At 43.8% G+C, this 11,606-nt stretch overlaps 1 long non-coding RNA gene across 1 annotated transcript; it reads left to right on the top strand.

Moving 5' to 3' along the window:
• The first annotated feature begins 8,798 nt into the window (after nt 1-8,798).
• LOC147609784 (uncharacterized) lies at nt 8,799-11,166 on the top strand. Its single transcript, XR_015264180.1, has 2 exons — nt 8,799-9,176; nt 9,344-11,166. It is a non-coding gene; the product is annotated as an uncharacterized LOC147609784 (long non-coding RNA).
• The last annotated feature ends 440 nt before the right edge of the window (nt 11,167-11,606 follow it).

Here is an 11,606-nt window from a genome sequence, read left to right as displayed (position 1 = left end):
GTATGTATTGGTTGAGTACCTTTCATATTGTGTGTACTCTTATTCTTGTATATGGTGTGTTGAGTGTTGAGTAGAGAAGAAGAAGATTTTCAGCCTCTCACCTTGTGTGTTCTCTATTAGGGTTTTGTGAGTGTGTGTGTGTGCTTGCAAGAGCTCAAGCTCTCTTCCCCCCTGCATCTTTTCATGGTATCAGAGCCTGGTTTGTGCTAAGGGCTGAGGTGCAAGCAAGAGAACCACAGGAAGCGGTACGAGGGTAAGAGCTTGAACTACTCTTCCCTATTGTGTTGGTGACTACACCCTTGTCGGGAGCTCTACGGGAGGCACCGGCAAACGGTCTCTGATTGAGGAGCTTTCTTCGCGGGAGTAAAGCTATTGGGCAACTATACAGTCCTTCGGACTACATTTTCTGGGCCGGAAACGCGTTTCGAGCGCGTCTGGACCTCCGTTTTTCAGAAAGCAGGCGATTTCGAGTACTGCGGGTAAGTCATCGATTCTTTGCAGAACTCTGTTTTAAGAACTGCAGGAAGACAGATTGACTGTGCAGACACTATGGGTGCTGCAAAGAGGTCTACAGTTGCCATTGGGTGTATGTATGCACATTGAAGTCACTAGTTGTGACATTTGAGAGTACTACAGTACCGCTGTGCAGAAAATACAGCAGTTTGTGCAGAAAAACCAGAGTGCAGGTTCTGGTAAAATTGTGTGTTTGGCAAGATGTCAAATGATGGGATAACTCAGATTGTGGCTGAGAAGCTGGATAAGAATAACTTCCATGCTTGGAGGTTCAGGTTAACCAATTTCCTGATGGGAAAAGGCTATTGGGACTACATAGAAGGTGAGCATGAAGAGGCACCGGAGATACCAGATATAAATCCGACTGCTACAGATGTGAAAGAGTTTAAAGACTGGAACCAAGGAGCCAGGAAGGTTATGTATTGGCTATCCATTAGTATATAGGACACCATGATTGGGCACATTCAGGATGCAAAGTCCCCCAAGGAGGCGTGGGACACCTTGGTAAAGCTTTATGAAACAAATACCAAGGCACGTAAGATACAGTTGAAGAATGAACTTCATACTGTGGAAAAAAAGAGCATGTCTGTGAATGACTATGCGTTGAAGATAAAGGGTATTGTGAAATCCCTTGCATCTATTGGTGTGTCAGTAGATGATGATGACAAGGTGGAGGTCTGTCTACGTGGTCTCGGGCCACAATACAAGGCGTTTAAGACGTCCATTCAGACTCGGGAAAACATTCCCAACTTTACAGATTTGGTGTCTATGCTGATTATCGAAGAGAAGAGCTTGGGTGAAGACCAACAGTCTTCACAAAGCAAAAACAGTTCAGAGCAACAGGCCTTCTACACGAGTTTAGGAAGAGGACGAGGTAGAGGAGGTCGTGGATGCGGTCAAGGAGGTGGCCGAACAGGTAATCAGAATTATGGTCAGCACCAGCAGCAACAACAACAGTCCCAGAGTCAACAACAACAACAACAACACGCAGGTGGAAGAGGCAAATTTAGAGGCAGGGGGAGTCAAAGAGGCCATGGAAATTGGCAAAGGCAATATAATGATGCACGTGAATGCTATTATTGTGGTAAGCCTGGACATGTGCAGTCAGAATGTTATAAGAAGCAGGCTGACATGCAAAATGGGAAAGTGCAGCAAAACAACTATGCATCCTCAAGTAGAAATAATGAGGACAATGAAAGGTTGTTTGTTATGCAGCATGTTGTGAATGCCATGTTTGAAAATGTTGATGCAGCACAAAAAGATAATGTATGGTATGTGGATTCAGGCGCTTCGAACCACATGACGAGTCATGGGGAGTGGTTCAAGGAGATGAAAAACCCGAAAAGACCAGGTTTTGTGGAAACACGGGATGACACTGCTCATCCAATTGCCCACATTGGAGATGTGCCATTGTCTATGCAGGATGGCAAAGTGAAGTACCTTGCAAATGTACTTCATGTACCGAACATAACAAAGAATCTAGTTTCAGTTGGCCAGATGATTGAGCAGGGTTTGCAGGTTCGGTTTAACCCTGATGGATGTTATGTTGAAGATTTTAAAGACAAGTGCAGGTTGGTTGCAAAAGGCAACAGAGTGGGCAGAATGTTTACGTTGGATGTAGACATGCCTGAGATGAGTGCTACGATGTTTGCAAATGGTTCAGGAATTGTTGCAGACACAGACATATGGCATAAAAGAATTGGACATGTGAATGTGCAGAGATTGAAGTCTATGCAGACAAAAGGAATTGTGACAGGGCTACCAAAATTTAAAGTGGAAGGTATGCATAAAATCTGTGAAGCATGCCAATTTGGGAAGCAAACAAAGCATGTGTTTCCACGTAACAGATATGTGAGCAGAAATGCACTAGATGTTGTGCATTCAGATGTATGGGGTCCTACGAAGACCATATCTATGGGAGGCTGCAGGTATTATGTGACTTTCATTGATGACCACACAAGGAAAGTGTGGGTATATTTCATGAAAGAGAAGAGTGAGGTGTTCACTCACTTTCAGAATTTCAGAGTTTTGGTTGAAAAGCAAACAGGGAAATATGTCAAGTGCCTAAGGTCAGATGGAGGGGGAGAATACTTCTCCAATGAGTTCTCTGAATATTTGAAGAAGAATGGTATTCGGAGACAGTATACATGCAGATACACTCCGCAGCAAAATGGAGTTGCTGAGCGAAAAAACAGGCACATTGCTAAGATTGCGTGAGCATTGATGGAAGAGAAGAATATGCCGCATTGCTATTGGGCTGAGGCTGTTTCTACAGCAGTATACATCATGAACAGGACTCCAACTGCAGCCATACATGATGTAACTCCAGAGGAGAGGTTTACTAGCAAAAAACTAGATTTGTCTCATCTGAAAGTTTTTGGATGCATTGCATATGTGCATGTGCCAGATGAGCTGAGACCTAAGCTGGATCTGAAAGCTGAAAAATGTGTGTTTATTGGATATTCCCTTGAGCAAAAGGGATACAGGTGTTATAACCCTGCTACACGTGAGTTGAGGGTAAGCAGGGATGTTGTCTTTGATGAAATGAGCAGCTGGTATGCTGCTGAAAAAGAAGCTGTTGGGGCTGATGTGAGTGGAAGTGTGGTTGCACAGAATGCAGGTCAGCAATCACAGTCTTTGAGTGGACCAGGAGAGTCCTCATCTAGTGGGTCTGTTGATAGACCATGGAGTGGCAGGCTGCGTCATAATACCAGCCCTGCAAATGTGATTAGTACATCACGTAAAGGAAAAGAGAAAATGGTTGATCCCCTTGGTATGCCTGACATTTCTGCAGGGCATTCTCATGTTGATGGAGAGTCTAGTGGCTCAGATATGAGCCTTGATGAGGAGCTTGGGATCCCAGCTATGAGAACACCTGGTGTAAAGAAGGCTATGGAAGCCATGAATGAAAAGCTGCGAAGATCAGGGAGAGTGAAGAACCCTGTGCAGAGATTTACATATGATGGTTATGTGGCACATCACTATGCATATATGGCAAAGGTTGTGCAGGTTTTAGAGCCCACATGCATTGATGAGGCTGTTGGAAATGTGTGTTGGGAGAAAGCTATGGATGAGGAGATGGATGCACTATATGGAAATGAAACTTGGGACTCAGTGCAATTGCCTGAAGGCAAGAAAGCCATTGGATTCAAGTGGGTGTACAAAGTTAAACATAACAGTGATGGAAGCATAAACAGGTACAAGGCTAGATTGGTAGCAAAGGGATATGCGCAGACATATGGGATTGATTATGAGGAAACTTTCAGCCCAGTTGCCAAGATGGCAACAGTGAGAGTTGTGATAGTAGTGGCTGCGTCAAAGCAATGGTCTTTACATCAGATGGATGTAAAGAATGCATTCTTGCATGGGGATTTGCAAGAAGAGGTGTATATGTTGCAGCCACCTGGTTATGAGGATGTGGGTCACCCCGAGCATGTTTGCAGGTTGAAGAAAGCCTTGTATGGCTTAAAGCAAGCACCAAGAGCATGGTCTGACAAGGTTTTTGAATATCTTGTCACTATTGGCTTTCATGTAGCCAATGCAGATTTCTCATTGTATGTGAGACATGGTGATAGAGGGGTTGTGCTTGTTGTCATCTATGTAGATGACTTGATCATTACGGGGGACCATGATGCAGAGATCTTTGATGTAAAGATCTTGCTTAGACAGAAGTTCGAGATGAAGGATCTGGGGGAGCTCAGATATTTCTTGGGCATTGAGGTGATTAGGTCACCACATGGTATTGGATTACTGCAGAGACAGTATGGCTTGGACATGTTGTCCAAGTATGGTATGACAGGCTGTAAGCCTATTTCTGTGCCATTGGATCAGAATGGCAAGTTGAGTGCGGATTCAGGAGAGATCTTGGAGGATCGTACTATGTACAGACGCATAGTAGGAAGTTTGATCTACATGACGATCACCAGACCAGATTTGAGCTATGCTGTTGGGTTGGTGAGTCAGTTTATGCAGGTTCCACGGAAACCGCATTTGGATGCAGTGGGACGCATACTGAGGTATGTGAAGTCTACTTTGCATTGTGGACTATTCTATGAGACTGGGACAGAGATATGTGTACATGGGTACACAGATGCTGATTGGGCTGGTAGTATCTCAGATAGAAGATCTACTAGTGGATTCATGTTTTCTTTGGGGAGTGCTGCTGTGACTTGGAGCAGCAAGAAGCAGCCTACGGTTGCTCTATCGACTACAGAGGCCGAGTACAGAGGAGCTGCTATGGCAGCATGTGAGGTAGCTTGGTTGAGAAAGGTACTTGCAGATTTGGGTCTATCAGTGGATAGACAAGTTGTCATTTTTTGTGACAACATTAGCAGTATACAGTTAGCCAGGAACCCAGTCTTTCATGCTCGTACGAAGAACATAGAGGTCCACTACCACTTTGTCAGAGAGAAGGTCTTGGCAGGAGACCTTGACCTTGTTTATGTCAGCACAGAGGATCAAGTAGCTGACATCTTCACCAAAGCATTAGGTACAGAGAAGCTCCGCAGATTCAGGGCTTCGCTCGGTGTACATGAGATGGAGTTGAGCTCGAGGGGGAGTGTTGAGATATCGAGCTCGTCTAGTGAGGCGGTGGCCACTGATGACCCGCCTGGGGGATAGGCCCCACACTTACACCACTGGCATGGTTGGTGAGATCTTGGGTGATATGCGGCCAGTGGGATGACAGGCTGTGTGACAGCCATTCTAGAGACTGGCATAGTTATAGCGCCAGCTCATTTAGTCGGGTTCACACTATAGAGAACCCGTGTATGTATTGGTTGAGTACCTTTCATATTGTGTGTACTCTTATTCTTGTATATGGTGTGTTGAGTGTTGAGTAGAGAAGAAGAAGATTTTCAGCCTCTCACCTTGTGTGTTCTCTATTAGGGTTTTGTGAGTGTGTGTGTGTGCTTGCAAGAGCTCAAGCTCTCTTCCCCCCTGCATCTTTTCAGTTGCCTCCTTTGCTTCCTTCGTCACGCCTTCTTCTAGTTCTTAATGGTGTAGTTGGTAGGCATTTGTTTTCCCTCTTTTGCGTAGCTCCTTGCACAAGACCTCCTATTATTAAGGATCTTTATAATGCCATTCCTTGCCCATTCATAAAAAAACGTGTCCCCAGTGGGTTGGAAACCGCTAATGCATGCACTGGACTATATACATGAAGTCTTTGTCTTTTTGTTCTCCCCATGGTTTGAAGGGGTCCGTATAGGTTTGGTTGACTAAATGACAGAAGGCATAATAAAACTTCCATCCTATGTCATCCATATAAGGCTCGTCCTCCTCATCTAGGGTACCATCCCACCCTCCCCGGGCACCTCACTTGTCGCCCCATAGGTGAAAGTGACTATGCACCTCTCCCAAAGCATCCGCTGCACCCACCTCCCCCACTACTTGATCACCACCTGAGTGGCATGGTAAATCTTCTTTGGAGAAGAAATCCTAAACCTAGCCACAAAAAGCATTAAGATAAGCAAATTTTTTATTTATAAAAAACTATTAAGTTAAGCATTCAAGAGAGCAAAGAAGCATACAAGAGAGCAAGGTTGAGGGGCTTACCTCTTATGCTTGAGAGAAGGGCTTGTACGTGGTTGATCTTCTTAGAGAAGAAACCCTAAAACTAGCCATAAAAAACATTAAGAGAAGCAAAGTTTTTATTTATAAAAAGTTATTAATACAGCTAGTTAAGCATTCAAGCAAGCATACAAGCATATAGGAGAGCAAGCAAGCATACAAGAGAAGCAAACAACAAAAGATTAAAGAGAAGCAAGAAACAAACGGTAAGTCTCAAACCCTAGATTAGTGTACTTTCAAAAAAAAAAGATTAAAGAAAACAAAGAAAGACAAGAATATGGTACATACCTTGATAGGAGGAGTGCTTGTGAAGGTGGGAAGGGAGAAGAGGAGGAGGGCTTTTAAGGGAGATGAGGAGAAGGGGTTGTGAAGGTCAACGAGAAGGGTTGGAGATTAGGTAGTATTTCAAATAGCGTGCAAATGAAAGCACGTGGTGTAGTGCGGGAGGGAGGTATCTGATTTTTTTTCCCAGCACGTGGTGTAGTGCGACGGGAGGGAGGTATCTGATTTTTTTTCCCAGTACGTGGCTATCGGTACGCGCTTGTATTGCGTGAGTTGCTTTTTAGGTGCCCACCATGCATAGACGATCATCGATGCCTTCTTCTTCCAATGATGATAAGGCACCTGCGAAGTTGGCATGAGTGGTTCCATGTCCATACAAGAGATGCAAGGGAGAAATCGTGCGTTTACAACGAATCAAAATAAAGCATGTTCAAGATTACGGCCAATTCAAAGGTGTATGACACAGGGCTAGATTGGTGAGTGTATATATTCACTATCACAAGTTCTTATGCACATGATTTAGGTATTCATAAGATACGCCATGTTTTTTAGGATGAGGAGGAGGAGGAGGCACATCATAGAATGAGGGAGTCTAGGCCTCATTACTCTGTGTTTAGTGGACAACTATGTAAAGATTTTAGAGATCTCCATGATTCAATGAGGGTGAGCCCATGTGCTCGACATGAGGAAGAAACATCTCCATCAATGGAACATGTAGCTTATGCTGAGGCAGTTCTTGGAGGCTACCAATGAAAAATTTACTAAGATATAGAGGCAAGCTACCCGAAGAAGATAATCCCGAGAAGATGAGGGCAAATAATTACATGAAGAGGACTGCCCTGAAAAGGAGGGTGAAGAGGACTACCCTGAAAAGGAGGGTGAACAGCTATCTGAAGAAGAAAATCTTGAAAAGAAGGGAAAAGTCTCAAAGGAAGAGAAATAGAGGAAGAAGGGAAAAAGAAAAAGACTTTTTTAAAGAAGAAAACTTTTTCTACTTGTATTGAAAAACATTTTGGTTACATAGTGTCAGGACTATGGTCCTACGGAAGTCGAGCCCTAGCATAAGTTAATAGCTTTCGGAGTCTCGAGAGTATTGTTAATGCTAGCGGAGTTCAAGGGTTAATGGGCGTTAGGGTTTGGTCGATGTGTGTACACATCGAAGTTAGCACGGCTCTTAAGTAAGATGGGCGGTCGGGCTAGGAGGTGTGGACACAGGCCAGGGTTTTGGTATAAAACCCAATGAGAAACCCTAACTCGTCATTATATGGTTGGGAGGTGAACCGACTTCCACCCTCTCTTCTTCTCCACGCCTAGGCTATGGCGGCTTGAGGAGGACGCAACTGTAGCAGAGGCATTACACTGGTATCAGAGCCAGCGGGCATGACCTGCACGGGATACAGCTTGACGCTGCAGCAAAAGAAGCGAGCGCCGTCGCCCACCCACCGCGCGGACGCCTGCGTGAACAGCCCATAGCGCCGCCGCCGACCCGCCAGCACGACCACCATAGCAGACGACCAAGGCAGCGACCAAGGTAGTCCGGTAGTCCTAGAAGGCGATCGGTGAGCAATCGTTGGCGCGCCGTTGGTGGCGAGCGCACGAGAATTCTCCCTTACTTGAGTGGCACAAGGGGGAGGCTTCACCATCCAGGGAGTGAAGGGTTTTGAACCCAAGGCAAGTGTGCTAGCCACTTCACCTTTTCACTTGTGTTGTTCTTCTCTTCAAAAGAACTCTACTTATTCTTTCAAGGGAGGACACAAACTACAAGGAAAGTGACCTTTTCACCTTCAACTTTCCTTTGTGAGAGGAGTCTTCTATGCTCCAAGTTTGGTGGACGGATCTTCGACATGCTACATGCAATACACTTTTTTGCATGGATGTGTTGATTGACGACTCGAGTGGTGATTTCTTCTCGATTTTCATGCCTGCTAGTACGGCAAGTGCCTGTGTTTGTGCAAGAACACACTATGGTTCTTGACTTCCAAGTGATGAATATGTCTCGTGTGGATGTCATCTTAGGACGGGAGTGGTTGTATGGGTTAGGGTCATCACTCAAAAGGAGTTATGAACATAATACGTTTACGTTTGAGGCCAATGGTAAGCATGTTTTACTTATTGGGGAATGAGATGTACCCCCAACACCACTCATATGTAATGCCAAACTCTCTTTTTTGGAGCATAGTAATCAAATAGAAGAAGTCTATTTTTGTTATTGTGTGTCGCAAACTAGTGGGTTTGATGTGCATGATGTTTCTTCTTCAAATGAATCTTCCTCAACGATGCCTCATTTCTCTTTACCTTCTTATAAAATCTCTTTAAATAATCTTAAGCAACCAGTTAATGCTTTGTCTTTGCAACAACTGTTACAAGAATTTAAAGATATTTTTCCTAATGATTTGCCAGAGGGTTTGCCTGGTATTGACAAGAGCATGGTTGAACGTGCTATTACCAAAGTGTTTTCGGAATTAATGGCTGAAAAGAGTAGAGAGGCCTTTGCAAAGGATACAAGCTCGTACACTCATGACTTGGCTGACAAATAATTGCAAAAGATTATTCAGCTACCCATTCAGATGCCAGACCCAAGTAACAAAAACCTTAAAAATTTCCTTGAAGGACAGATTGATCCAAACACAAGCAAGAAGAAAGCAAAAGCCTCAAATGAGCAAAGAAGAAGATAGAGGCGAATGAGGAGAATGATCCAATAGGTCTGCAGGGCATTCAAATTCAAGATCCAGGTTCGAGTTCTCAAGGCCAGGATACAAGGCCGCCTCTTCGAGACCAAGCCAGTAACGTCTCTCTCCATACAACAAATGATGGTAATTGATTTCTTTTGTGTGTGTGTGTGTGTGTGTGTTGTTTCAAAGAAGGGGTGGTGGGTTTCAAGGATTTGCAAAGGCCTCTCTACTCTTTTCCCGAAAACACTTTAATAATAACACGTTCAACCGTACTCTTGTCAATACCAATAACAACATTTATGCCACAGGAACCCACACAAGAACCCAAGATCTGATTGATTGCACGAAGCACCTGCACCCAAAAGAAAGAAGAAGAAGAGTCAGTAGCTACCAGATTACAAGTATTAACAAGTATTAAGAGTCAGCTGGTAATCTAGTAGCTACTAACTCACCAGCTGATTATCAGCAAATGACGATACTAAAAAAGAATCAAAGAAGAAGATAGAGGAGGATAATCAGGGCGTTCAAATTCAAGGTCCAGGTTTGAGTTCTCAAGGCCAGGATACAAGAGAGGGCCTCGGTGCAAGACCAAGCCAGTAACGTCTCTCTCCATACAACAAATGATGGTAATTGATTTCTCTCATCATCTTTTTGTTTCGGTGGGTGTGTGTGTATGTTTTGTTTCAAAGAAGGGGTGGTGGCTTTCAAGGATTTGCTAACTCACCAGCTGATGATCAGCAACTGGAGAAATCCGGTTCCTATATCATCTCGAAGCCCCTTGCTTCCTATGGACCGTGTGAACCCACTTTGTTCTGTTGTTGCAGCCTCCTTTCCCTGACGGCCTCTGCTCCTTCCTTTTGCTAGGCTGATCTCCTGTGTTGGCTGCTCCCAAAAGCCTTGATTAAGCTTGCTGCCAAAAGCCTTTTCTTGATTAAGGCTTTGATTACCCTAAACTTCCTCCACTTGGTGCACAAACATGAGCTTCTCTCTTAAGCTTTCTTTAGATTGAACTATATAATTTTAGGATCTCAATATTCTAGAACTCAATGTAAGATTAAAAACGAGAGCCTTGGTCACTCAATTTTAGTTGTTTTGGCATAAACAACTAAAATGTAATGCTCCTTCTGCGAAACATCTCTCCTTTTTTCTACCTTCTAAAACAGGTGCTAGGTAGTTATGTAAACTAGCACCTATTTACTTTGGTATTCTAGGTTTAAATAAAGCACTTCTAGTATATGTGAACAACTACTAGTGTGTGGGAACTGCTTCTTAGAAGGATTTTATGTAAGCAATAATGTGTAAAGGTGACACCTCTTAAGAACACTTGGCATCATACCTTGTTCACATGTGTGTGGCATGTCTAGGGTAGCATATGCATGTACCTTGTAAAGGAGAGCCTCTCCTATAAAAAAGGATCGAATATGGTAATGTTAATATGTTATTTCTTATGTTCTTACCCTTAATCCCTAATGAAACCCATGTTTAATGTGTTGATTATCTTGCTCAGTAACATTACTATCTCTCCCCCATCAGTCATGCAATTGCCCTCTCTCAATTGGGACCAATAGTGGTATAAGAGCCCTCTATCGGACGTAGTCCAGCTATTCGCTCAAAACTAGGTGTCGCCACCTTGTTGGCACAAAGCTCATCATTGCTAGCCTAGAGCCAACTGCCATCATCGTAGTCAGCTCGGAGCCCATTGTCGCATGCTACCCATTTTCATCGCCATTCTAGGTGGAGCTCATGGACAATGCACCATTCCCAACGAGTTAGCTGTGCCGTGCCTCAGATTTGAAATCACTGTCGTGGCCCAAACAACCATCGAACGCATAGTGTTCTAGCATGTTGCATAGCTTCGCCTCATGAAGTGGACTTCTTGGAGAAGCTATTAGAGGCTTTTCCAACGACGCTAACAACATAGTTTCTTGTGTACAAAGATACACGCGATACACATTTCGGGCCTTTTTGCATATATTAACATTTTAGATAAATCAAAGTTTTTGTTCCGTGATTTGGAGATTCTTGTTTACAGGGGGTGAATCAAGGTAGTGGAAGCATCCATATGTAGTCTTGTATTTGTGCAAACTATAGGCACTCCTATTTTTGTGCACATATTTCGAAGCTTTTTTTTCTCACTTAAGTATACATCTTGTTTTTGGTATAATTTGGCAATCGCACCTCACACCCTGTCATATTCCAAGCCTTGTGTGCATACTCCCGTACCTCTCTTCTTTTCTTACACTCCCAAGATCTCACATCTAGGGAGGGATTTCCTATTCCTAGCATCTTGTCCACTCTTAGGAAATACCATAATATGGAGCATGTTGTAAAGAGAACATGCCAGTAATCTTTCTGGGTTTGGTGGATTCATGACAACTAAAGATCGGCTTGATGGTCCCAACTAAGCACTATGGAGCTTCATGACAAAGAGTCTGTTGATAGCCATGGAGCTACAATAGATTGTCAGAGGGCAATAGCCTCGTCGTGTAGCACCACCACCTGGCACATCCCCGATAGCATATGACTCAAACTATGGCACAAGTGGTGTCATGCAGTTTAACACCGCCACCT

This window comes from Cibotium barometz, chromosome 50, assembly GCF_041138505.1.
Source record: "Cibotium barometz isolate CiBa-2024 chromosome 50, ASM4113850v1, whole genome shotgun sequence".
Lineage (NCBI taxonomy): Eukaryota > Viridiplantae > Streptophyta > Polypodiopsida > Cyatheales > Cibotiaceae > Cibotium > Cibotium barometz.
Note: the sequence above shows the minus strand (reverse complement) of the source record. Positions and strands in the feature narration are given on the sequence as shown.